Source organism: Anastrepha obliqua, chromosome 2 (assembly GCF_027943255.1).
Source record: "Anastrepha obliqua isolate idAnaObli1 chromosome 2, idAnaObli1_1.0, whole genome shotgun sequence".
Taxonomy (NCBI): Eukaryota; Metazoa; Arthropoda; class Insecta; order Diptera; family Tephritidae; genus Anastrepha; species Anastrepha obliqua.
In genome coordinates this window covers 51699019-51724684 of record NC_072893.1, presented here as the reverse complement: position 1 = coordinate 51724684, position 25666 = coordinate 51699019, and the positions used below count along the sequence as shown (strand labels likewise).

Below are 25666 nucleotides of genomic sequence, written 5' to 3'. Positions count from 1 at the left end.
ATTTTATGCCTCAACATCTCGATACGAAATTTCTAAATATTTTTCTTCTTCTTTTTCTTCTTCTTCTTCTTCTATACTTGTTTAATCATTCGAAAACAGGCAGGTTGAAACAACTACACAATTAAAGCCACAAAAAGGACCCATTCTGTTAGGTTAGGTTAACCCGGCTGGCATTAAGCCACGCATAGACCTTTTGGTCCCTAGCGATACCAGATGGAGGCTGACCTCTATTAAGATTTTAACCCATTTTGCTAAAAAAAGCAAAATTTATTGATTTTCTTTGCTAAACCCTTCAGTGGACCTAATGAAACTGATCAGACATTTTAAGTCTCAATCCATCATCTGGCGCCAGTGCGTCTCAAACGGCTCCGAGTGGTCGTCCTTCCCGTTTGCATGTTATATGGTTCATAAGTCCACACGAGTGGGGAAAGCACCTGATCGCCTTTCACTTGGTCCAGTCCAAGCAGCACACAACTTCCGGGCTTCGCCCAAGTATCCTCTGGGTATCTTCCACACATTCGTTCGAAAGCGAGCTAATAAGAGAAGACGAAGCAATCCAGGATATCTGGTTGGGCGCTGGGTTTGGAACCCGCCGCGTAAAAATCTCTTCCAATGAAAAAGAAAACAGAGCCATCACCATCAGTCAAAAACGATGATCCCAGTTAAAGCAGTCTGCTTTTACATAGCACAGTTACATATGGCACGAGAGATCTTTTCTTCCTCTTCCTGTAGCACCTTTCATTAGGTACACTCATCTTTTCAGCATTCCCCACTCTTAGGGGACGATATATTATATTTCTTCCTCCTCTTCATAAGTCTTACAGCTCCTATAGCGTTTTGGGAAAGAAATAACTTTTCGTATAACTTTTTGTTAGGTGTTGCCCCGTTAGAGCTCTAATGATAGTGCTCTTGATCGTTTATGAACCCATTTCGGCCACATTTGCTTAGAGAACCGATGAGCCTCGCTTGTACTCGCATCTATGAACGTTGGCAGTAAGTACTAGTTTGCAAATGTCATAACAATGCGTTCCCTTCGAGAATCTAGAAGACAACCAAATGAGGTGGAGTCTGTTCGGTATAAAAGTTTAAAGGCTGTCAGCCAGCTTTTTGTAGGTTTAGAGCGGACCAGGTGGAGTAAGGATAAGATAGTTCCGGTGGCAGCACAAGGGGCCACTAATTGAACTAGGTGCGTCGAAGGACAGTCGCTTCATATAACCTAACTTAAGCCTGGTGGGCTTCACGGAAAGACGCCACCACCTCTCTAATATCAAACATTAAGCGTTACACATTACAAGGTGGAGTGTGATATTTCTTTTTTTAGTCTTCAATGTTTGGAATTTTTGTATGAAGTCTCATTTTAGTCTCATTGGTTTCAGCTCCATATAGCTACCTCTTCTTAAAAACTCAAAAAATTTAGCAAAAATCAAATTTCCTCAGTATATTTTTGGTTTATTTGAAAGACCAAACATTGCCATTAATTACAGAATACGATTTTATTTATGTCAAGCCAGTTTCCAAGATCTTGGTGATGGTTTCTGGCACTATCTGACGTATAACTTGCTCGATGTTCTCCTGAATCATTAAAGGGTTGAATGCATAACATCGTTTCTTGGCGGCACCGCACAAAAATGTCTAAAGACGTCAAATCGCAGCTCCAAGATGGCCGATCGGCATCGCAGAGGCGGCTGATCAAACGATTACCGAACTGGACGCTTGGTGCGCCATCCTGCTGAAATCAAAGATCGTCCAGGTACATGTCTTCAATTTCCGGAAACAAACTATCGTTCATCACCCAATATTTACCAATTTTAAGGCTCGCCTACATCATGTTAGCTTGTAAAAGGCAAAACACAAACAAGCAAAGCCAGTAAACTCTACGCCACCTCACAGCTCTAGGACACCACATCGAATCTATCTTCATCCATTACTCAACTAGTGTCCTGGTACAAATGCTTAGCTAAAATTATTCTATTTCATCCAAACACAAATGTGAAATTGAGAGCAAATTTCTTCACCTTCACATCGAAGAGCAAATCTTAAAAAAAAAGTTAAATTTAATATATACCATTTTTACCTTATTTCTTCGCTTCCAACAGCGGCAGAAACTAGAATAACACATCTTTCGGCAATGACAATCTAAAGCCAACTAAATTGTTTCGTAACGACTAAGCGAACATGCAAAATTAATATTTTAGCTTTGCCAATATCAGACATTGCAGGAATAAAACAAAAAAAAAAAAAATAGTGCAAAAAAAGCTACAAAGCGAACATTAATTGACTGACATGAACTTTGGATACGGCTCAGAGAGTAAATCGATCGCTTATTCAATGAACTTTTTATTGCATAAAATAATTGTTATAAAAATGGTGTACCATTAGTATGAATTTGTTATTCTCTCAACTATCTACAGAGAAAGTTAAAAAATCGTGACTTTTCTGCAAATATGAACCAGTCGAAAAGTGACTAGTTTTTGACCACTTCAATGGGAATATCCTAATAAATCCTACTGTTGTCAGAACTTCTTACATACTTTTTCCATAGTGCAGTTCACGAAGGAGCAACGCCTGAAAATTCTTTAAAACTAGCCAACAACTAAGTAGGCAAGCGAGTAGTAAAATCCTCTCTCGACAAACAAAAATAACACTTTATAAGGCTCATTATGTCCGTCCTAACGTATGGCGCAGAACCTTGGATAATGACAATATCCTTGGAGTGTTTGAGAGGAAAATTCTGCGGAAAATTTTTGAACCTTTGCACGTTGGCTACGGCGAAAATCGCAGGCGATGGAATGATGAGCTTTACGCGAATAAAGATCCATCTGGCTTCCGAATGGATACAAACACTTGGCTTCACTTGGTGTATCCAACTGACGCCGGTTAGCACCAGAATTAAACTCAGTCAAAATCGCGCAATCGGTTATAGCGCCAATCAAGAAGAAGATGATACACGTGCGAATATTCATTTGCCCCGGAATATTTCCTTCAATCTTTCTCGCATCACATATCGTGTCCCGTTGTAGTTTCTAGATTGTTGTAGGAAATTTACAGGGTCGGGCCCTTGAAGTGTAACCAACTTCAGACCGCTCTCGGAGCTGATGAACGGTCATCAGCTCTCTGTTAGTTGGCTAAATGACAGTACAGAGTATTGTTTACAAGCGCGCGGAAGTATTTTGGCGAGAGTTAAAGGGAAAAAAAGAAAATCAGTATTGGATTTCAAACGTCATAGTGTGATTTCATTATGTTTCGCTGCAGAATCACATCCAACAGTTGTTCGTGAGCTCGAGCACCTTAAAGTAAATAAAGTTTTTGTTTATCGCACCATTACTCGTTACAAAGATACTGGTAGCATCGCGAAACGTCATGGAGGTGACCATCAAAAGACTGCAACGTCACGTGAAATGGTTCAACGAGTGAAGTCGCGAATCGAACGAAATCCACGCCGAAGTGTCAATCAAATGGTGAAAGAACTGAAAATATCTGACCGTAGCATTTGCCACATACTGCAAAATTATCTCAAAGTCAAGCCATACAAGATCCAAAAGGCGCAAGATCTCACACCAAAGCAGCAACAAGTCAGACTTGAGGGAGCCAAGGAGTTGCTTCGCTTGGCTGAAAGCGGTCAATTTCCGAACATTCTGTTTTCTGACGAGAAAAATTTTCAAATTGAGCAATTCGTAAATTCCCAAACCAATAGGGTTTGACCATTCACATGTGAATTTGAATCATCGATTGGCCACCAGCAGGCAGCACCCGCCACAGTAATGGTTTGAGCCACTGTAACCACAGATGGGCGATCTCCAATCGTTTTCATCGAATCTGGCGTCAAGGTAAATGCGAAATATTAACGGAAAAGTATTCTGGAGCTTGCTTTGAACCCGTAGGCAGACAAAAACTCAGTGGCAGACCATGGACGTTTCAACAGGACTCAGCACCGTCTCACAAAGCTCGAGTGAATCAAGAATGGCTAAAACACAACGTTCCAAACTTCATAACGTCCACACAATAGCTCTTAAATTCACCAGACGCGAATCCGATGGATTATTCTCTTTGGGCCATTTTGGGGAGCAAGGTCCGAACTAACAGATTCACCAGTCTCGAGGCGCTGAAAAAAGCCATTGTCCGCGAGAGGGCCAAAATACCTGCAAGTCAAATTCGGGCAGCTTGCGATTCATTTCTGGACCATCTCAAGGTCATAGTCAAGGCAAAAGGTGGTAAAATCGAGCAAATTTAAATTGATTCTTAATTTTGTATTATTTTCACACATTTTTTACTTTGAATTGAATAAAAGTAATTTTCAAAACTAAATTTATGGCCTTTTTAATTGGTTACACTTCGAGTGCCGAACCCTGTACAAACAAAAGTCGCGAGCTTTGATAAATTGGACCATTATAGAGCAAATTACCGGGTACACTTTTCACTAAATTATGTATTTTTAAGCAGAGAAGGCAAACAGTTCCCAGTGTGTAAAAAATCAGACCTTTAATACTGTATTCAAGAATAACTTGACTACAGCACCTCTTGGTGTGACTCTCTTTTCCATGAGCATCTCATTTAGATATATAACGCCTATAAGAAGTATCAACCAAACATTCCTTGATCTCCATTGTGGAGCTAAGTCCATACAACAATTAGTTTTTTTGTTATCAAAATCAAAAATGATAAGTTACCCATTGAAAGGCCAACTTCCGCGAGAACAGCCATAAAAAAGTTTACTTGAGAATCATTACATTAAGCACAACGCATAGTACACACACCTAATGAGTTGTACAGCGCTGTATGAGCATGCACACACACACACACGCGTGTCCTCAACTTTGCACTTGAAATGTCAGTCAATCATATTCTTCGCACCTTAGCATGTGAGCTGAGTTGAGCGAAAAACCGCAGACTGCCAGTGTATGGATATGAATAATGAGCGATAAATAGTTATTAGAAAGCGATTAGTAGAGTTTAGAAAACGGCGTGATTTTGCATGTAGACGGCGAAAATATAGACAATTTGCATATAACAATAAAATGCGAAGATAACAGCAAATAGAAAATTACAAAACAACAAAAAAACAACAAATATTCGAGAACTACTCTATGAATTGTGAAAAAGCAAAAATAGGTGAAGTGGAACCGAATAGATATTATATTTATATGTGTATAAACAATTAACGAATAAAGCTACCCATACATATGCATGCATGCATAGTAGCATACAGCTCTACACACATACATACATATATGCAGATAGTAAAGCAAACTTCGAGCGCAACAAGTGTTGAATAATCGTTGAGGTGTAACGGAAAGCGCGCTAAACAAGAACGAGAAACGAAACTATACAAAAGGGAGAATCGAATCTATGGCAAAACAAAAGAAAAATGTTTTTTATTTAAACAAAATCTGAACAAAATGAGCGAGTAACAGGCAAAACCACACCACTGATGAATTAAAAAAAAAAATTGAAAAAAATTAAAAAAAAACAAGCAAACGCAACAAAGCATAAACAAAACAATAAAAGTTAAAAAATATATATATAAACAAAAAAAGAAACCACAAAACATAGTAACGAAGCGCTTTTTAGTTAAACGTAATTTTACAGCAAACCTGCAGCAAGAGAACGACCATGCAGATATTTATATAGATTTATACGTATGTATGTATGTATGTACACTGTATACATGTATGTATGCAAGCATGCATGTTCCTAGATATATAGTAGATAGATATCTGAGTAAGTGGTGCCCGCATACGTCGATTGTGGTTAGTGGCTTGCATTCCCCAGCAGATTAGCAGCGATCGCGGAATGTTGGAGCATTGAGTTGCTGGCTTATAAAAATATGTAGAACAAAAGTGAGGTTGGCTTTAATGGAATTTGCAAAACACAAATGCAAAAAAACGAAAAAAATAAGAGATAACAACAACAACGACCCGAATGCCACACCGTCAATGGTAAACATAAAAGGTAAAGGCAGGGCAGAACAGGGCACCACAACAACAATACAAACACAAGTCATATATTTTAGCGCATAGATGAGCGAAAACAAAAAATATGAATAAAAAAACAAAGGAAAACTAAAAGAAAAATACAACAAGAAAAGAATAAAAGAAATAGAAACATCTCACAGGAAAAAAATGTCAACAAAAGCAAAAACCCTCTCTAAAGTAGTAAACAAAACAGAAAACAACAGTAAAACAGCAACTGTAATAAAGTCAAGTTGTGCAAATGTGTGTAGGCGTTTACCACAAAACGTTTACGGGTCACTCGTGCGGCAACCAACAAATGTTGGATAAGCGCAACTTAAGCTGGTGATAAGCTACGTCGTCAAGCGGGTGAAGGTTGTAACGAAAATGTTTGCTGAATACCTACGTACATACATATGAGCATACACACAGGTAAAATAAATAGTTGCATATGCAGCGAAACCATAAAGTTAATTATAGTCAAAGGCAAAATATTGTGCTGGTGCTTTTACTTTAACTCAGAAGAAACTAATGATCGGTGATAATGATTTGCCTATGGCAGTCAGGAAAGTTAAGAAAGTGAATCCAGTTTCATGTAGCAGATGAAACCGATTAGATAAATGATAATAAGTAAATATTTGAGTGAAATAAATGTTAATAGCACCTGCGATATTGTAGATTGTATTACCTATACTAGGCAAAAGTATGCCTGACATCCAAGAAGCCATGGACCAGCTGTGAAGATGGTTAACGACAAAATCAACATTTCAATCAAAATGAATTTCAAGTTTGTCATTAAAGTTTTAGCAAAAATGTGTAGAGTAATTTTTGTTTTCAAATGATTCAAATTTTCAAAAACAAAGTTTTCGAAATTGCAAAAAATAAAAACACAAAATTTTTCTTTTAAAACAATACATATTTTTATAAAAAATGCTTCGAAATTTTTTTCGAAACTCAATTCAAATGAAAATATGAATTATTTTAAAACAATCGTATTAAAAAAAAAATTTTTACATACATACAATTCATATTTGCATAAAAAAACATAAAAACGATTTATATTTTCATAAAAAAACAACAAATTCGAAATTACAAAAAAAAAACAACTTTTTTGTCTTCAAATAATTAATTTTTTTTTTCGAAATTCAATTGCAATAAAATTATAAATTGCTTCAACACAAAAACAATCATACAATTTTTTTTTTCGAAATTACAAACAAAAATACCAAATTTCAGCATAAAACAATTCATATTTTTATAAAAACAAATGTTTCGAAATTCAATTTAAATGAAAATATGAATTGTTTTAAGACAAACGCATTAAAAAAACTTTTTTTGAAATTACAAAAAAGATATCAAAATTTTGTTTTCAAACAATTCAATTAATTTTTGTCTTAAAGCAATTTATATTTTCATAAAAAATAAACTTTCAAAATTACAAACAAAAATACCAAATTTTAAAATACCAAATAAAGATTTTGTATTTGTTTTTTGTTGTTTGTGCTTTGTTTAAACAATTGCAAAAATTAATTGGCGTATATGAAGAAGTTCACCTCTTTTCATTCAAAATGAACTTTTAATTTATAACCAAGTATTTAAGCCCGTCTGGGCTTATGGGGCTGTGCTAAATCAGCACGTATTGAAAAACTTCAACGATTTCAATCCAAGTTTATAAAAAGCGCAGTAAACGCACCTCGGTATGTGAAGAACACTGACCTATCTGAAGTTGTCACACATTTTGCTGCAGCTCATATCAAAAGGCTCGAAAAACATACCAACCCTGAGGCTCGCCAAATGACTTTGCAAGTCAAATGAGTAATGCCGCAGGTTGGTTGGTTGGTTAGAGTGGTGATTCATCCAGATTCCAACCAGCGCTTCCGCACCATTTTGTTGCCACATCCTCGTTACCAACTTGTTTAACAATTATTTACAGCAAGACTATCTCCACTCTAATGCCGCAGACTTAACCGAAAAAAAGCCTTGCTCCAGAAATTTGAAAGGGTGGCCAATAGATGTAACATTCTGTTAGCTGTTTTCCAACGTATTTCTTGTAAATAGTGCCGCATTTTAATTAATATAAAAATATCACTTAATAGTTATAATTGAATGAAATTGATTTAAGAATTTACATATCATAAAAAAAAATAGATATTGTGAACAAAATTTTACTTGGGACTAATGGCATTGCAATTTTAGGGTTTTACATATTTTATATGGTAGAAAATGCTAAACAACGTATGCAAACAATTTTTTTAAATCCGCGAAATTTTTGATCAGCTTCAAACTTATACCTTATTGTGCTAAAATTGAATAGCCTATAAAGGCATACCTAGAAGTTTTCGAAAGATTTTGAGTAAATATTTGAAAATGTTGATAATATTTTTTTTAATTTTATAAATTTCTGTGAACTTTGTAGAAAGTTTGGAATTTGGATTTAAAAACTTTTTTTATACAATGAATATATGTATTTTTATAAGAAATTTACGAGCGGCAAATATCTTTGAGGATTTTTTTTTTCATATTAGAAAAATCATCGGAGGCTTGCCATTGCTTGTCGTGGGGCGCCCGCTTTTAGAAAAAACTTTTTCTAACTTTTGATGTTTCTTTGCCGAGAATTGTCTCAAATGAACCTAGTCGGCTGCAGCAGCCTCTGCGATCTATGTATAGCATTTAAGTCATGAGCGGCACGAATTTATATTTGAAGGTCTCGTGGCTTAGATTTCACTATTGACAATTTTATTTTTAAACCAACAGTCGATTGCTTATATGAATAGTTTTAAACATTTTTCTCATACCTACATACACACATAATTTTAAACATCTTTCGAAAACTCCACGTCAAAGCTATGTGATTCAAAGCCTGCTCACTTATCAGGTGTTCTTTTAGAACTTGAGAACTTAAAAGGGTAATACAAAATAGAAATATTGTTGGAATGAATTTTTTATTAAAATATGGTAGATTATTTCAAGGCATTTATTTTTTGAGTGATATCCGGTATATGTCCGCTAAGAATATAGGAGTGGTACCATGTAACTTTCGACTTGAATATTGCAATAAATCGGTTCTTGAGAGCGCTGTTGGTCTTGTTGGAACCAAATGCCGTCGGTGTTTATCTGATTAATTTTTGAAAACAAAAATTCAGTTAGCATGGCGCGATAGCGCTCGCAACTCACCGTAACGGCAGCTCCTATCTCATTTCGAAAGAAGTAAGCACCGATGATGCCGCCAGCGTGTAAGCCGCACATAAAATGAACAAAGTGGTCTATGAACGTCGCGAACAGATCTATTGTGTTTTATTTTTCCACAATTTGGAAGCGTTGTTTTTTGACGGTAACCGATTCATACAATGACTTTCCAAACTTTACTGAATGTGAACACAGTTTGCCATTCTCAGCTGTCAAGTCATAGCTATCGATATCGATGCTACTCATGCAGCTAAAAAACCACCCGATACAATGCGTGCGAAAAGTAGAATTTATTTTAATACCTAACTTTCATGACTGCTGCCTATACGAGAATTAATGCGCATGAGTCACGGAAGTTTACCTGACTATCACCTACTCACAAAGCATTCTTCGTATACAGATCATTCAGTTTTATTTGAATTTATTACCAACAATCGTGCTAATGACTGAAAAATCTTTTTTAATGATATGAAGAAAATAAACATTTTTCAGAACCAACACGAGGCACCATTCGTAATAGAACCAGAAAAAAGGAGTGCACACATACATGCATATATTGCTGATGAAATCGGCTACAAATAAACGCACATATGGATGTGTGTACTGGTACATGTGTGGAAAAAAAGAAAGCAAAGAGCTTCAAAACGTATAAAAAATAAATTAAACCAAAAATCGTAAGCGGAAACACCAAAATCGTAGTGGTAAAAGCAGGCTATTACTATTTCGAAGTGAAGGCATTCATTGAGGCAAAACAGCGTACAATTTCAGGCACCACAGTGCCGCTAATAACTAGATTTAGAAGCAGAATTGCAGAATTTGCGGCAGAACAAGTGAAAGAAAGTAGTTTCGCAAGATGAAAATAAAAAAGAAAAAGTAAGAAAAAAAAACGACAATAAAGCAAAGACTACCAGCTAATAAAAATCTCAACTGCCGATTAACGTAACGTTACAACAAGGCAAGCACCAGTGAGGCGGGCGTGAGTACTCGCATGCGGCGAGTCAGTAACAGTCAACTCTAAGCAAAATTAGGTGACCCAACTGCAAAAGCGTTAGCACCGTCCAGTTAGTAGGATAGTGATCAACAAGTGACGACAAACACCATTTACACCAATTGCAAACATAATAGCCACCACACCAAAGGCATTCTAGAAGAGATGGTGATTTAATGTGAAGTGAATGCAATGGTATGAGTGTGTGAGTGCATGCGCGTATGCATGTATGGGTTTGCGTGAATTGAGCGCGCGAACGGATGAAGCATGGTGAACGAGTTAAATGAATGAAAAAAGGTGGTTGAGTATTTAATGATTGTGGCGTTTGATGTGCGAAGTGCGGAAAGAGTATTTGCGGGATGGTAATAAAAAAGCAAAAACACAAAAAAAAATTTTATAAAATTGAACGCGAACAAAAAAAGAAGCCGCTTAACTGCAATCAACGTTTGCCGTAGAAACAAACAGGTACATGCGATTCATACATACATACATCTATACACTAGGCGACAACTGAAAGTACACAAGAAAGTCTACTGTCAGATATCTATTCAATTAAAATGAATTATGGTGTATGTAGATTAGAACATACAAAGAAACTTACAAGAAAACAAAAAAGTTCGCCTACGAGTCTCAAATATTTTTACGAGGCAATTTCGAAAAAAAACAATATTTGGATCGAAAGTAGCGATCGACTTTTTACATTTTTCATTAAATATTCGGCACGGTACAGTAGACAGGGCTAGTGTTTACTGGGGTGGCAGTCTTTGGTCGGGAAAAACTCGAGTCATTTCGCAGAACCGGCTGCCATGGGAATGTCACGCTATTTACAGTCGGATCTTAAAAGTATGATATATCAATGTTTTTGATGTTGTTTTTTGAAATTTAAAATTTTGACTGCAGACTCTTAATCTACATCTCTGACTACCAAATTTGATAAAAAAAAAGCAATCTATATATATAAAAATGAAATGATGTTCGTTTGTACGCATTTTTTTGGGCCGATACGAGGCCAATTTTATTCGTTCTTTTTTCATATTATAGGGATCCACTAGGGGAAGGTTTTTAGCAAAAAAAAATTCTTTTAAATATTTTCTTCATATAAAAAAAAGAAAAAATCAAAATATTGTACAAAACAAAACTTGCTCGATTCTTAGATTAAAGTAAGTTTCGAATCGACATTCATTTTATGTGTACAACTTTTTTTGAATTTTTCGTTATTGTATACAGAAATTTCAAATGATTCGAATGAAAAAAATTTTTTTTTTTTTTATTTCTTCCATAAAGTATTACACCTGTCGTTAGACAATAAATAATTTGATTTACAAAAAGATGGAATGAGAGTGATATTGAAGGGCCAATGCCCCCAAGCTCATTTAGAAGAAATATATACATATTATTTAAAAACAAGTGGTTAACAAACAATGACATATACGATTAGTTGACAATTGATTACAAAGATTTTGCAAGATCTGTTGGTGTTTGACGGTTAAGCCGACTTTGGGTAGATTTTTCTTTATTTGGTAGTCTTCTCATCAAAGGATTTGTATGCGTTAATAGTCTATTTATGTGTCTTCTGCTAGCGCTTTGTATTGTTTCATCAATAGTATCGATGTCAAGGTCGCGATGAATATCTGCATTAGGTATGTACCAAGGTGCATTAGTTATGGTCCTAAGTATTTATGAAAATAATGTTTCAATTCAATTGAGCAATGCTTTCTTTGACCAATTCTATATGGAAATGAATGCGTTTGCAAACGATGTTTTCGGCTATGAACAAATGTTGGAATCGAATGAAAAAGGAAAGAAACGCGAAATGATAAAAAAAATTCTTGGAAAATTTAAAATGAATGGTGCTTCATTGGAAAAATTCAAAGGTAATAAGAACATACACAAGATAAAGTTAGAATTCGAATTTTTAGATTTATTTTGTTTATTTCTCATTTTTTCAGAAGTACACCACACAACAACTCATTCCAACTCTGATTTTGAAATCCTGTTGGAATTGGTGATCGATAATTTTGTCACTATAATGGTCAATGGAAATTTGCGTGTATCAGACCCTGCATATTATTTACCATATCAACTTTTTATGGAACATATGGACCAAATGAACACAAAAAATAATTTAGTTTTGTTTTGATTTTTTGCAACATTTTGGCTTTCAGTTAATACAATAAAAACAATACTGTTTTTTCGTGAACACAAAATTCTAAATTTATTACGTTGTTTGTTTAGAATTTTTTTAGAAAAAAAGTAAATTTTTTGGTTTTGAGGAAATTTGTTTATTGTTGCTATTTGTGAAAGCGTAGATATTTGTAAGTATTTGACTATAATCCTAAAAGCTAATGGAATACCACTATGACACATAGAAAACATTTTTTCAAAGGGTGTTTTACGAAAATTATAAAAAAAATTGTTTTCAAAAATTTTGAAGAAATAAAGTAAAATAAAAAAATTTCGAAAGCATGAAATTTTTTCAAAACCAAATTTTCCTCAAAAAGATAAAAGAAATTTCTTCGAAGGGTGTTTTTCTAAAATTACAAAACAAAAAATTTCAAAAATTTTAAACAAATAAAATAAAATAAAACTTTTTCAAGGGTGTGAAATTTTTTCAAAACAAAATTTTCTGAAAACCAAACAAAATTTAAAAAAAAAAAATGTTGTTTTCAAAGCATTTCATATTCCACTATTAATAGAGAATACATTTTTTCGAGGGGGTGTTTTTCAAAGCGGAAAAAAATCTTTTTTAACAAATCAATTTAAACTTTTACAAAAGTATGAAATTTTTTCAAGAACAAAATTTTCTCAAAAACGTTAAATTAAAAAAAAAATAGTTTTTCAAAATATTTAATTTTCAGCAATTAACTGAGAAGAAATTTGTTAGAACGAAGTGTTTTTCAAAACTTCAAAAAGCACTTTTTAACCAAAAAAATAAACCTTTTTTCAAAAACAACAGGAATGATAACATTGCCTAACAATTTCTGCACTTTTGCACAGTCTAAAGAGGCATTGATACAGAGTGTATTTCCAAATATAGTTCAACATTACAAAAACCATGATTGACTCAGCGAAAGAGCAATTTTAGCTGGGAAAAATAAGGACGTCAATGATATAAATTCAGCTATTTTAGATCAAATACCTGGTGGCATAGTTGCGTATAAGTCAATCGACACTATTACTGATCAAGATGAGGTCGTAAATTATCCAACTAAATTCTTAAACTCACTCGATTTGCCAGGCTTACCACCTCATAATTTACGATCAAAAATTGGAGCACCGATTATTATGCTGCGCAATAGTAATGTGCCCCGACTTTGCAACGGTACCAGACTCGCTGTGAAGAAGCTAATGGGTAAAGTTATCGAAGCAACAATTTCGAAAGGGAAGTACAAAGGAGAAGACATTTTGATACCCTGAATTCCACTGATTCCGGCGGATTTACCATTCGATTTCAAACGTTTGCAGTTCCCTATTCGCCTTGCCTTCGCTATGAGAATTAATAAGGCGCAAGAACAGTCTCTACAAATGTGCGGTATTAATTTATAATAGAATACCCAATTTTTTCTCATGGACAATTGTATGTAGCTTGTTCACGAGGTGGCAAACCATCGTCATTATTCACGCGAAAGATGAAAAAACCAAAAACGTTGTCTACCAAAAAGTGTTACAATAAAGTTCGAATGAAATTGTATCAAAGAATTTGCTTTGTTTCGTATTAATTTTATTCTCTTTCAGCAAATCATTGAATTTATCTTCTAGCGAAGCGGGCGAGGGTACGCTAGTTTATTATAAAAACTGGATGCATAATTTTGTGCGTTTTGCAATACATAATCTGCGTTCTATATACATATGTATGTGTGTACCCCTTTATACCAAATTGAGTAAAACAGAAATTAATTTTCAGTTTATTTTTGAGATCTAACTGCAAATTTGCAAGCAGTGACCGCAAAAACTATACAAAGCGATATCAAAAGTAATAAATTCTTTGTTTTCCGGAAATTACGGGTTTTAGTCACTTAAGAGGGTCTCCTAACCTACGGTGCAGCTTAGAAATTATAAAAAAAATTGCAATATTTACTCCTAGCAAAGTAAAATCAAATCACCACTTTAACCAACCAAAATCAAAAAAAATAAAATACAACAAATAAAAATATAATACGCCAGTTGAGGCCTTCAGGAATATCATTCGCCTGACCCCACATTTCCCCCCAAAAGTAAAAAGTATGAGCGACCGTAGCTTTGAATGGGCTCCTCTGTATGTATCCACCAAATATACCAGATAGCAGACCAGTCCATCTCTTCAATGCAGTTCCATTTGAAATATTGTGGCGCAAGGCGAAAGTGTGAAAGTATTAGATCCTGAACAAGTTTTTGGGGGTTTAAATAATTATGCTGCCATTACTGACGTAAGTCTGCAGTTCAGATTTTCTACACCATGTATGGGGAACCAACACTACACCATTAATGGGGTGTGGTAGTGTACGCAGTGCGAAATACGCCAGTGATCATCAGCTGTTCAACGTAGAGCCTTCTCTGTTGCATACACCGCAATCAAATGGATTTAGCCACAGCCTCCGTTCGTTGTGCTTCGAGTTTTGTTCTTTTTTTTTTTTGCTTCGCCGGAAAAATACGTCCGAGTAATGAATTGGGGAATTTCACATAAATCTGAACAAAATTTCGATGAAAAGTTGAATATTATTTAAAGCAAAAACTCCAAAAACTGAAAAAAAATTTAAAAATTGAGAATTTACTAAAAAAAATTTGTTTGTTTTTTTTAATGGAAAAAATTTTGCCCAAAACATGTGCCATATTCTGTTTTCTCTTCGAGCGACAACTATTTGATTTACAATTCAAAGAAAACCAGACTTGGCCAAAGCAAAAAACAAAAACGAAATTTGTAACCCTTCATCTCGGCAACTACTCCTAAGGCTAGGTAAGTAGGTTAGATGGCAAGAGTACCACGGGTACACGACAAGTGGCACTAGAAGGCCGTTTTGATAATGTATGTAGACCACTTCCTATCTATAGCCATCCAGTCTTGTTGATGTGGTGGAGTAGAAAGGGCATGTAGGCTAGAGAACTGGCTCAGGCTATCTTCAAACCGCACACTAATAAACGACAAGCGCTTAGCCGCCAAGCTCGGACATTTGCAAAGAAAGTCTCTTTCTCCGCAGGATCCCCACAGCTTCTGCAATGAGGGTTGTATGGAGTCCAAGCTTCTTCGGCGACCGGTGAATACCGAACTGAAGCACTGAAAATTAAATGGCAGGGGATCTCCAGCACTTTAAGCGTCTCGCTTCTGTAGTACTGAGGCCAAAGCGTTTTCAAGATTCAAGAAAGAAATTGTGCAGTTACCCTTTAACTACGGTCAAGGGGACAGCGCTGTCGGAGATGAGGACAACTGAAACTGGTTCTGTCGACCCCGCAGTTTCATTTCCTTCATTTCATTTGTTTCCTGCACGTTCGAGACATTTGCTTTCATACTTACAGGAGTTGACCAGAAGAGGATAAACTCTTAAGGATAAACTCCGATCTTTTATAGTCAAAAACTAATAATAACAAGTACCGAAATTTGAAAAAAGAAAAAATTATTTTGAAAAAAAAAAAATTTCAATTTAAATTTGAAAAAAAGCAAAAAAATTAAAAAAAAAAGTTTTTTAATTTATATTTTACTAAAAAAAATTTAGATTTTTTTTTAACAGAAAGTACGGAAAAAATAATATGATAATAATAATGGTCTATTTTCTCTTGGAGCCGCAACTTTTTCACCTAAGAAAAGAAAATACACTTGCACCAAGAAAAATCGAAATTTTTAAGCCACTAAATATTATTTAAAAATTAAAAAAAAATATGTGTATGTCAAAACTTGAGATCGTCTACTTGCAATTATCGCCTAGTGTATGTGACACTCTATAAGCCGACTAATTGTAAGACGCTTAGACCGCAACAGACTGAAAGAGAATATGTCCGTTTATAGCGCCGTTAGCAGAACGCAACTGGAATAAATATAAAAAAAAAACTATAAATAAATAAAAACAAAAAAAAAAAAAAACAACACCATTTAACCGGCTTTAAAGAAAAATATGTGCACTCTACTCAAATTGTAGAATTAAAGGTGTGAGTATTAGCATGCAAACGCTTGAGTTTTAAGCGGATTCCTTAGGAAAGAATTTCGAAATATGAGTCGCCAGTGGAAATAAGAGTCATTGCTAAGGACTATGAGAAAAAGGACGCGCCACTTTGAACGACATTTAATTACCACAAAAATAATTGCGACGAGTCAACGAACGGTTATAATAGGAGCAAAGCGGCAGGTAGTAAACGTTGACGAGGGTGCGCCATGAGTAAACGTTTCAGGTACACAGCAGTGCTACTGGTTTTCATGCATGTTGCAGTGCCAGCAATTACTGCAATTTGTTTAACAGACAAAAAAATTGTATGCGAGTAGAGGGTATGATGAGAATTTTCCTGCTATCAAAGCACCCAAAAGATAACAACCGACAGGCGAGTTTGCATAAGTAAATAAATATTTTAGCTATGTCTGCATGTGAGTCTTTATTATCTTGTGGCATTCCTTGGCAATTGCTTCCGCTTTCTTGCGAGTTGCGAGCGTTGGTTGGTCATGGGAAGTTAAGCACTTAAATTCCCTTGCAAGCGAGTTATACGAAATGACTGGTGTGTGTGTGAGTGTGCGTTTGTGTGTCTGTGTATTGGCTGTACCTCGTTAGCTTGGCTGATTTTGCATTTTTCACAACATAAATATTGGTGTTTTCCGACAGTCGACCAAACAAAGGATGATTCACTTGAGGAATGGCCGTCTCACTCAACAAGCGTTTGGGAAGTTTTGCGCAACTCGAGTGATAATGATTTTCAAAAAACAACAAATTAAGTCGAAAAAGAGCCATGCATAGTTAAGGTCACTTTAAAATATTTGGTATTAACAGAATTGCTTGGTTGCAGGGACTCCTAATTGACTACTAAGGTGGCGCCATATTGAGTACTTCTAATGGATATTTAACCCGAATTCAACCGACCTCCAATTACTCAAACCATTTTGACGAATATTCGTTTCGCCAAGCATTAGCAAGTGACGAATAGATGTAGAATAATCATATCTAGGTAGCACTGGAAAAGAGCTGCCAAAAATTACATTTGTTTGTGAAAATAGCGATGAATCTTGTTCGATAATATTGTTGTTGCTTCCGCATAAAAAATTTTTGTTCAAGTGAGCAGAGCCCAGATATAAATAGTATAGCAAGCAGAGAAGTGGCGAATCGAAGGCGCCTATTGTAAAAACCAATGGGTGCCTGATATTTGCGTTCCATCTTTTAAATTAAGAATGATTGGCCTAGGCAGTCCCACAGCAAATAGTCTTCAGTTTTCCCGCTATGTTCCAGCTAAAAACTGCGGAAGATTCTGCTATAGAGAAGCCTTGCGGCATGTTTCCTGGCACCTAGTTTCTCCTAGTAGTTGCTACAATTCTAAATACGTTTGACGTTTTTTAGGCACCTCTGTTGTCTTCGTTTGCGGTACTTATTCAACAGCTATCCTGCTTTTTACGCATTTGGCTGGTTGATCACCTGCTCCCCACCAGTCCCAGAAAGTGTCATTGTACTATAAAAATGCTATAATCCTCTTTGATTAAAACGATAGCGCATCGCTATACCGCCGTTATGGATTCATCTAAACAGGGCTCACGCTTAGTCCATTCACTCACTCTCTAATTTCCTTTGATGCTACGGAAAACTAAATAAGACATGTGATTATCGGCTTAGAAAGATTTTGATTAAAAATTAAGCCTCCATTTGGTTGTTGTAGAAGCATAAATATTCCCCATACATATACGAGGAATGCTGCTGAAGTGACAGTCCTTGGCCGGATATAAATCCGGGCCGTTCCGGTTACGTTGAACCGACTGTCGTGGGAACGACAACTCAGCACATTAATGCGGCACCTAATTCCAGCGATATAAAAGACTCATAGAGCCCACGATTGTCGATAATGCCTATTACTCTTGTCCGGATTTGTAACTCTTTCCTTTTCAGTTTGGTAGAAAATTTCGCTATTCCCTGTCCGATCTTATCAAGAAGCACTTCGTTTTGCTGCTGTTTAAACGATCGCTATGAGTTTCTGTAGCCTAGATGGATCACAATTGACTCACAAAGGAGTATACTGAGAGTAATGAAATATTTAAAAAAAAATATTAATTTTAGATATTAACTTAGATATAGAAAATGGAATAATGAAAGTAAATTAAGATCTAAGCAACGGACGGTAGGAAAGCTTTATTGGAAATGTGGCCTTTATAACACACGAATGGCTTGGAAAGTGTTTTGGGGACTCCGCTCTATCAGAAACAACAATAAAATGATGGTTTGCTGACTTCAAACGTGGTCTTAGAAACACCGATGATGCACCAAAAAACATAAAAGAAATATACAAAATCGTTTTGAATGATCCAAAAGTGAAGTTGCATGAGGTAGCTGACATCGTAAAGATATCAAAAGTATTGGCTTTGTATTGCATGAGCATTTGACTATGAGAAAACTCTGTTAAAAGTGGGTGCCGCGTTTGCTCACTGTTGCACGTTTGCACGTGTTGATGAATAATGCGAATGGTAAAACTACATGAATTGAACTTCGAATTGCTCCCACATCCACCGTATTCGCCAGATTTGGCTCCCACTGACTACCTAAAAAAATGCTCGCCGGTAAGAAATTTCGCTCGAATGAAACTGAAATTTCGGCCTCCAGCGAATGATTGCGTTGTTCTTGATGGAACTTACGTTGAACCAAAAAAAAAACGTGTTTTCTGTGTTCGGTCCGGAATTTTTCAGCCCATGTGTTAATAGCAATAATATAAAGGGTTTTAGTCGATTTTGATAGATCATGGCTCCGTCTATCAGGCTTTGCCGGAAACATTAATGTGTAAAAATGAAAATTGTGAGAAATGAAGTTTGAGTTTATTTGCCCCGAAAAATTAGGTTTGTCTTCTAATATGCAAACTCATTTTTGGTTTCCTTGTAGGTGTGGTATTCACTCATTAACTTAAAATTGGAAAATTTGCGCATTCATGATTCTGGAACAAAGGGGGCGATATGAGCACTTCAATAATAAAAAAATATATATATATAAAAATATTTAGTTTTTTGTTTAAAATTTATTTTTTTATTAAAATAAATTTTTTTAAATAAAATTAAAAAATATTAAATATTAAATAAAAAATTAAATTTTAATAAAAAAATAAATTTAAAATAAGAAAATTTCGTTTTTCGTTTTAAATATCTATTTTTTTAAATTTAATATTTATTATTTTCATTTTAAATAAAATAAATTTTTAAAATAAATAAAAAAATATATTTTTATAAAAAAAAAATCGTTCTAATTTTTTATTTTTTTGCTTTAATTTCGTTTTTTTTTTAATTGTTTTGTACAACGTTTTTTTTTCAATTTTGGTTTTTTGTGTTTTAATTGAAACAAAAAATAAAATAAAAGAAAATTAGGCCAAAAAAATTTAATATCTCACACACAGCTTGGATTCTTCAATTTCAACATCGACCTTTCCTTATTGGGAAACCCTCTACACCTGATTTTGGAGCTACAAACATCGAGTCTGACTCATCGGAAACGACGTAAACAAAAATGCAGTTCAGTTGATAAGCAAACATTTTGATACACAAGAAATTTGCTTAAAATGCCTCCATATAAATATCTATAGATATCTAGACAATAACGTTACTGTCACGAATGGACAACAATAGATTAATTTGGACAACAATTTTTAATTAATCAAAAGATAAGACTGATTAACGCTATTTAAAACACCAAGCAACAGTAAAGCATTAAAAATCCACTAAGAAACGGCATTAAATTTAAAATGAAAATAAATACGATAATAATTGAAAGCAAAAGTAATGTTAATTTAACTGTATTAATAGAGGTGCAGCTGTCACAAGCCTCAACAATAAATATGTATACTTTTTTAACCACCATCGATAGTACAAAGCCTCTTTTTGTAGGAAGCAAAACACTTAACTGGGGAGCTAAAGTCAGGGTAAGCAAAATGCATTAAATTTGAAGGCAATAAAATTTGAAAAACACAATTCCTTCTAGTTCAACTTGCATTGGTGTTGGCGGTTCTGAGCATGGTAAAACGATTGTTTAATCGCCACAAAAGTGAGAAAAATCCTTTGTATCCCGGCAACATCCACGAAATGTGAACGAATGTTCAGCAAAACTGGTGCGAGTATAACCCTCGGTAAGAGTCGGATTGGATCTCACAATAGAAGACCTTGTTATGTTTAGGATTTAATTGAACCTTTTGGTTTTTATGTTTTTGTTTTTGAAAACAACATTGAATTTTTTGGACATTGAAAACTGATGAAAACATCAATAAAGTGAAAGAAAAGTCAATAACCGCAAATTAACCATCGGAGAGCTGACAGAATATTTCAACATTGATTATGGATCCGTTCAGGACATTATAGTTACTGATTTTGGTTTGTGCCGTGTTGCTGCAAAGATGGTCGCAACTGCATTTCATGCACAAAAGGGACCGCTTTGCTATCGCCAAAGACATGATTTCCCAGGCTGAATCTGAAACAACATTCATCAAACGCATCATTACTGGAGACGGGACTTGGGTAGCATGCGCTATCCAAACATCAGGCGACTGAATGGAGAGCTCCGAATGAACCAAGACCAAAAAAAAACCAAGTCAGTCAAAATAGAAAGCGCTGCTTACGATTATTATAGATTAAAACGTTATTGTACACCACGAATTTTTGCCAAAAAGTCAGACAGTTAATAAGGAATATTATTTGGGTGCTATGAGAAATGAGACGATCACGTGAAGCAATTCGCCAAAAAAGAAGGGGTTTGTGGAAAAACAACGCAACCTCCCACAGTGCTATCATTATCCGTGAATTTTGGACGAAGAACAAAAAGATTACCATCCAACAGCCATCGAATTCACCTGATATAGCTCAGTGCAATTTTTTCGCTTTGTTCGAGTCTACTACTATTGGGAACGCATTTTAACAGCCTATAGAAAGTAATGGAAAAATCGAAGTCGGTTTTGGTGGGTATACCAAGAATAGTTTCAGAAATGTATCGAGAGCTGGATCAATCGCTGATATAAATGGCAATGATATCACTTTTGAGGAAGAAGATTGTATTTTGAATTTTCCGCATATATTTTGGAACTTTTTGATCAAGGTTGTATGTATATATAAATAAAAACTGAAATAAATTCCACTGTAGAGTTAAAGGTAGATATTTCAATTGTACAAAATGTAATAAAATGTGGCAACTTTCAAAAATTCATGGAAAAAGTAGTCGCCTCTGTTTGGGAACTGTGCAACTATCTGAGCAATGCCAATCCGCCCCGCCTCGAAGCACAATTGGAGCGTTTTATAAATAGTAAACATTGGGTTAGCTACTAGCTGAATTCTGTTACAAGGTGGCGCTAAATTAATCATTAAATTGTGTTTCTGAATAACTTTTTTACTAATTAAAAACAAATGATTTTGAGTGATGAAAATCTTTATTTTGACCTTTACGGGTTCCACAAATTCCCCCTCACGTACTTTTTAAATTACCATATTTTCAAAGCTATTAAAGTTAGAATACTCTATCGTAATGTAGAAAAACATCTTTGAAATATAAGCCTGGCTTCACGAGTGTCCGACGTTTCTGCCCATCATAGCAAAATATGTATGTTATGTAGTATAGCTACATTAAGATGGAGCGATAGTAGATGGGTATTTTTTTTTTTTGTATTTACATACATAGTTCAATTGCTATATAAGAGGTAATAAAAATCACAAAATATTAACTCCTTAGGAAACCGTTTTTAGTAGCCTCCACCGCAATCAAAATTGTAAAAATAAACGAAATCTTACATATGTAGCTATTAATAAACTTCATATAACAAAGATTTTATGTTTGTAACTTGTTTTTAACTACAAATAATAAATTTTAAATAATAAAAATAAATAATATTATACAAATTTATCACCAACAATTTAACTCGTCACGGAAAGTCAATTGATGCCAACAAATACATAAAAAACGCTAAATAGCGTATAAATAAGTCATGAAAACGCTTTGAAAGCAAAAATTAATACAAGTACAATGTAGGCACGCACATACGTACATAATTTTGCGAAGTGAAAATGAAAAAGTTTAATTTAAATTTTATTTAAAAAATTATAGGTGTTGGGGGCGCATTTCTTAGCTACGAGGGGGCAAATAATATTTTGCACTCTTATTTTTGGGATAGAAATCCAACCTTCTTCACGTCTGGCCAAAGTGATCTTGAAAAACAAAACAACAAAAAAAAAAAAAAAAAATCACTCCACCTTAATGTATATGTACTCCGTTTCTTAATTAATCACAAAACATCATGCGCAAGCGAATGACGAAACTGACTTTGGGCCATCATCCAAAGCGGCGCAAAATTAGCCACCCTAAAGGGAGATACATATAACCCTGCAGTTCTTTTGAAAGCCAAGAACCTAAACTATGCAGACATAGCAAGAACAATTGGAATATCCAAGGCGTCTGTGGTAAATACTGCCAAAAAGTGGAAAAATACCAAAAATGTTTTAGCGATAACTTCAAACAATCGCCAAAATTGTCACCAAGAAGCCATCACCTTAACCAGGCAGGATCGCAAAATCGTCCAAACAGTTCTCTAGAACAGAAATGCTTCAAGTCGGATGATTTTAAGGGAGGTTCAGGAGTCTGGAGTAAATATTTCGGAAAGAACGTTACGACGACGTTTATACGAAAATGGAATTGGCTGGCAGACGATCAGCAAAAAAGCCAAAACTGGCACCGTGTATGCGAAATCGGCGGAAACTTTGGGCACAACTTCACAGAGACTTCGGTGTGAAATATTGGAAAAAAGTAAGTTAAAAAAAAACATTTTTTTCCTTTGTCAAATAGCAGTAAGAAGATGTGAATATTTACACCTTTTTGTGGTTTTGTTTTTCTTCTTACAGATCATCTTCAGCGATGAATGCCGATTGGAAGCGGTCACAAAAACAGCAAATTTTGTTCGCAGAAGAGCCGGAGCACGATATTCTCAAGATTGTGTGCTTTCAAGGGTCAAACACCCCCCCCCCCAGTGTTATGGTTTGTAGCTGTATAACCTCAGAGGGACCAGGTCCGCTACATTTTGTTGAGGGAACAATGCGCTCTGTCCAGTACGTGGACGTGCTGGAAAACGTTTTGCTGCCATATTTAGAAACCCTAAAGTGTCCGATAGACGAATACACCTTTATGCAAGATGGAGCTCCATTGTCACATATCCAGGATGAGCATGAATTGTCTGAATTCAATGGAAATAATAGTTTTGCCATGGCCTGGCAATTCACCGGACCTTAACCCCATCGAAAATTGTTGGGCATACCCCAAAACAGAAGTATAACAGCGGATTAATACCACAATACAACAGCTTAAGGAAAACATTGAAGATGTGTGGTATAACGGACAAAGTCTTAAGATGCAGATAACACATTGCGTAGCCAGTATGTCTCAACGAGTTGTGACCGTCTTAACAGCAAGGGGAGGAGCCACGAAATATTAGTTTAAAATAAATATTTATAATGCAAAAATGTCAAAAAGCTTTTAATAAAAACACATATGTAAACTTTTTTAAATGCTTTAAAACCGTTTGCATTTTATTCTACGAACTATAAATATGTAATTTTTATCATCGGTCATAATTCAATGACCAGGTACTGTATATAAAAAAAAATTAATTTTTTTATTTTAGTATTATTTTTTTTTTGTTTATTTTTTTTTATTTGTTTTGATTTTTTTAGACTTTCCTATAAATATCAGGGTTTTTTGGAGGAAAGGAAACTAATCGATGGCTCATCTTTAAAAAAAGATTAACTTTTTTTATTTTTTTTATTATTTTTTTTTTCTTTTTGTTTATTTATTTTTATTTTTTTTTTTGTTATTTACTTTTTTTATTAATTTATTTATTTCTGTTTTCACTTTTTTTATTTTGTTTTTGTATTACTATTGTTTATTATTATTTATTTATTTATGTTTTTTCTTTGTGAGCTTCTACTGTTTTAGTGCAAGAACCTCATTTACAAGTGTTTTCCGTGTTGAAAATTAGTCAACAACATCAGCAGATATTAATACCATTTTCTGTCAGCTGGCTCACATATACTTATATGTGGGAACTTGGCTGAAATAAATCAATAAGAATTCTTGCGCCCCCCGCTTAGCTGGCCTGTCACTGCTATACTTTGTATTAAGCTTAGCGTCAAAACTAAACAAAAAACAAGTATTTTTTTTCTTTCAGTTTTATTTTAACACATATTCTCACACACTCACACATTTACAGCTGATTTTAAATACATAGTACAGTTGCGTACTATTGTTTGTAATTTTTTTTATTTGTTTTTTCTGGGTTAATTACACATTTTTTTATCACTTTTTCTATGACGCACAATAACTTTTTGCATATCTAAAAATTGTGCATACCTTTACTGCAGCATTCAATTTTCCACACCTTACACCTAACTTCACTCACATAATATTATTATCTTCCTTTTTAGTGCAATAAAGAAAATTACGACTTTTTCGTAAAAGCAAAATAATAATTTTTAATCATTTCTATTTTTTTTTTAATTTGTCTGTACGGTTGGCAGTCGTTTAGTCGTCGCTGTTTCGTTTATCAGCGAGCGATATGGCCGCTGTCAACGTGGTAACAGAGCAACCGAAATTAAATGAAGCACAAAAAATATACAAAAACAAAATTGCCACAACGATCACTTTGATAACGTGGAATTTTCACATTTCGAGCAACACAAAAGTAGCAACAATCGAAAAACGTCGTTATGTCGCAGATATGAGAGGCTTTTTGGCTAATCGATTTTTTCTTCTTTTTCATTTATTTGCACTGCACATTCCCATTACGTTTGCACATTTCGTTGGATATTTTTTATTTATTTTATTTTGTTATTGCGGTTCGTTTAGCCGCAATGCGTACACAACATTTATGCAGCGCATTTGAACGCCGTTGTGAAAGCGAGCGCGTTCGAATTGAAACTGACTTAAAGCCATAAACTGTTTAGGATGGGAACGCGCAAAGCGGCCAAAGCGCAACAGGTAATACACACACACGCGCATGCATATGCTGCGAGTAACAGGCAGTAGACTGACAAAACACAAATAGACAACAACGCAACAGCCAACAACAGCTGAGATAAAAGCAACAACAGCAGCAACAACAAATGTGGTACAACCAAACTGGAAGCAATAACAAGTTGAAGAGTGGAAATGGCAGTAGCGGAAGGTGTTCCTCCTTTACCAGCGGATATCAGCCAGCTACAAATGCGCTGCGCTTGTTGCTTTTTTTTTGGTTTTTGTCTTTTATATTAATTCCATTGCTATTAGCATTTATAAATGTTACTGTTGTTGCCTTTGTTTTTGCTATTGGTCGAAAAAGTAAACAGCGACGGAAGAGCAATTGGACAGGCATTAAGGGAAGTTAAGTTTCAAAGAGAACGCAAGAGCGA

The 25666-nt window shown here is 34.9% G+C and overlaps 1 protein-coding gene across 3 annotated transcripts in view; it reads right to left on the bottom strand.

Moving 5' to 3' along the window:
* Positions 1 to 25242, bottom strand: part of LOC129239595 (partitioning defective 3 homolog B) — an 83531-nt gene extending 58289 nt beyond the window's left edge. For 2 of the 3 annotated variants that reach the window (XM_054875208.1, XM_054875209.1), the window contains exon 1: positions 24630 to 25242. The gene's annotated coding sequence lies outside the window, so the exon portion shown is untranslated. The remainder of the gene's footprint in view (positions 1 to 24629) is intronic. The other variant, XM_054875211.1, reaches the window with a different exon arrangement.
* Between the last annotated feature and the right edge of the window lie 424 nt (positions 25243 to 25666).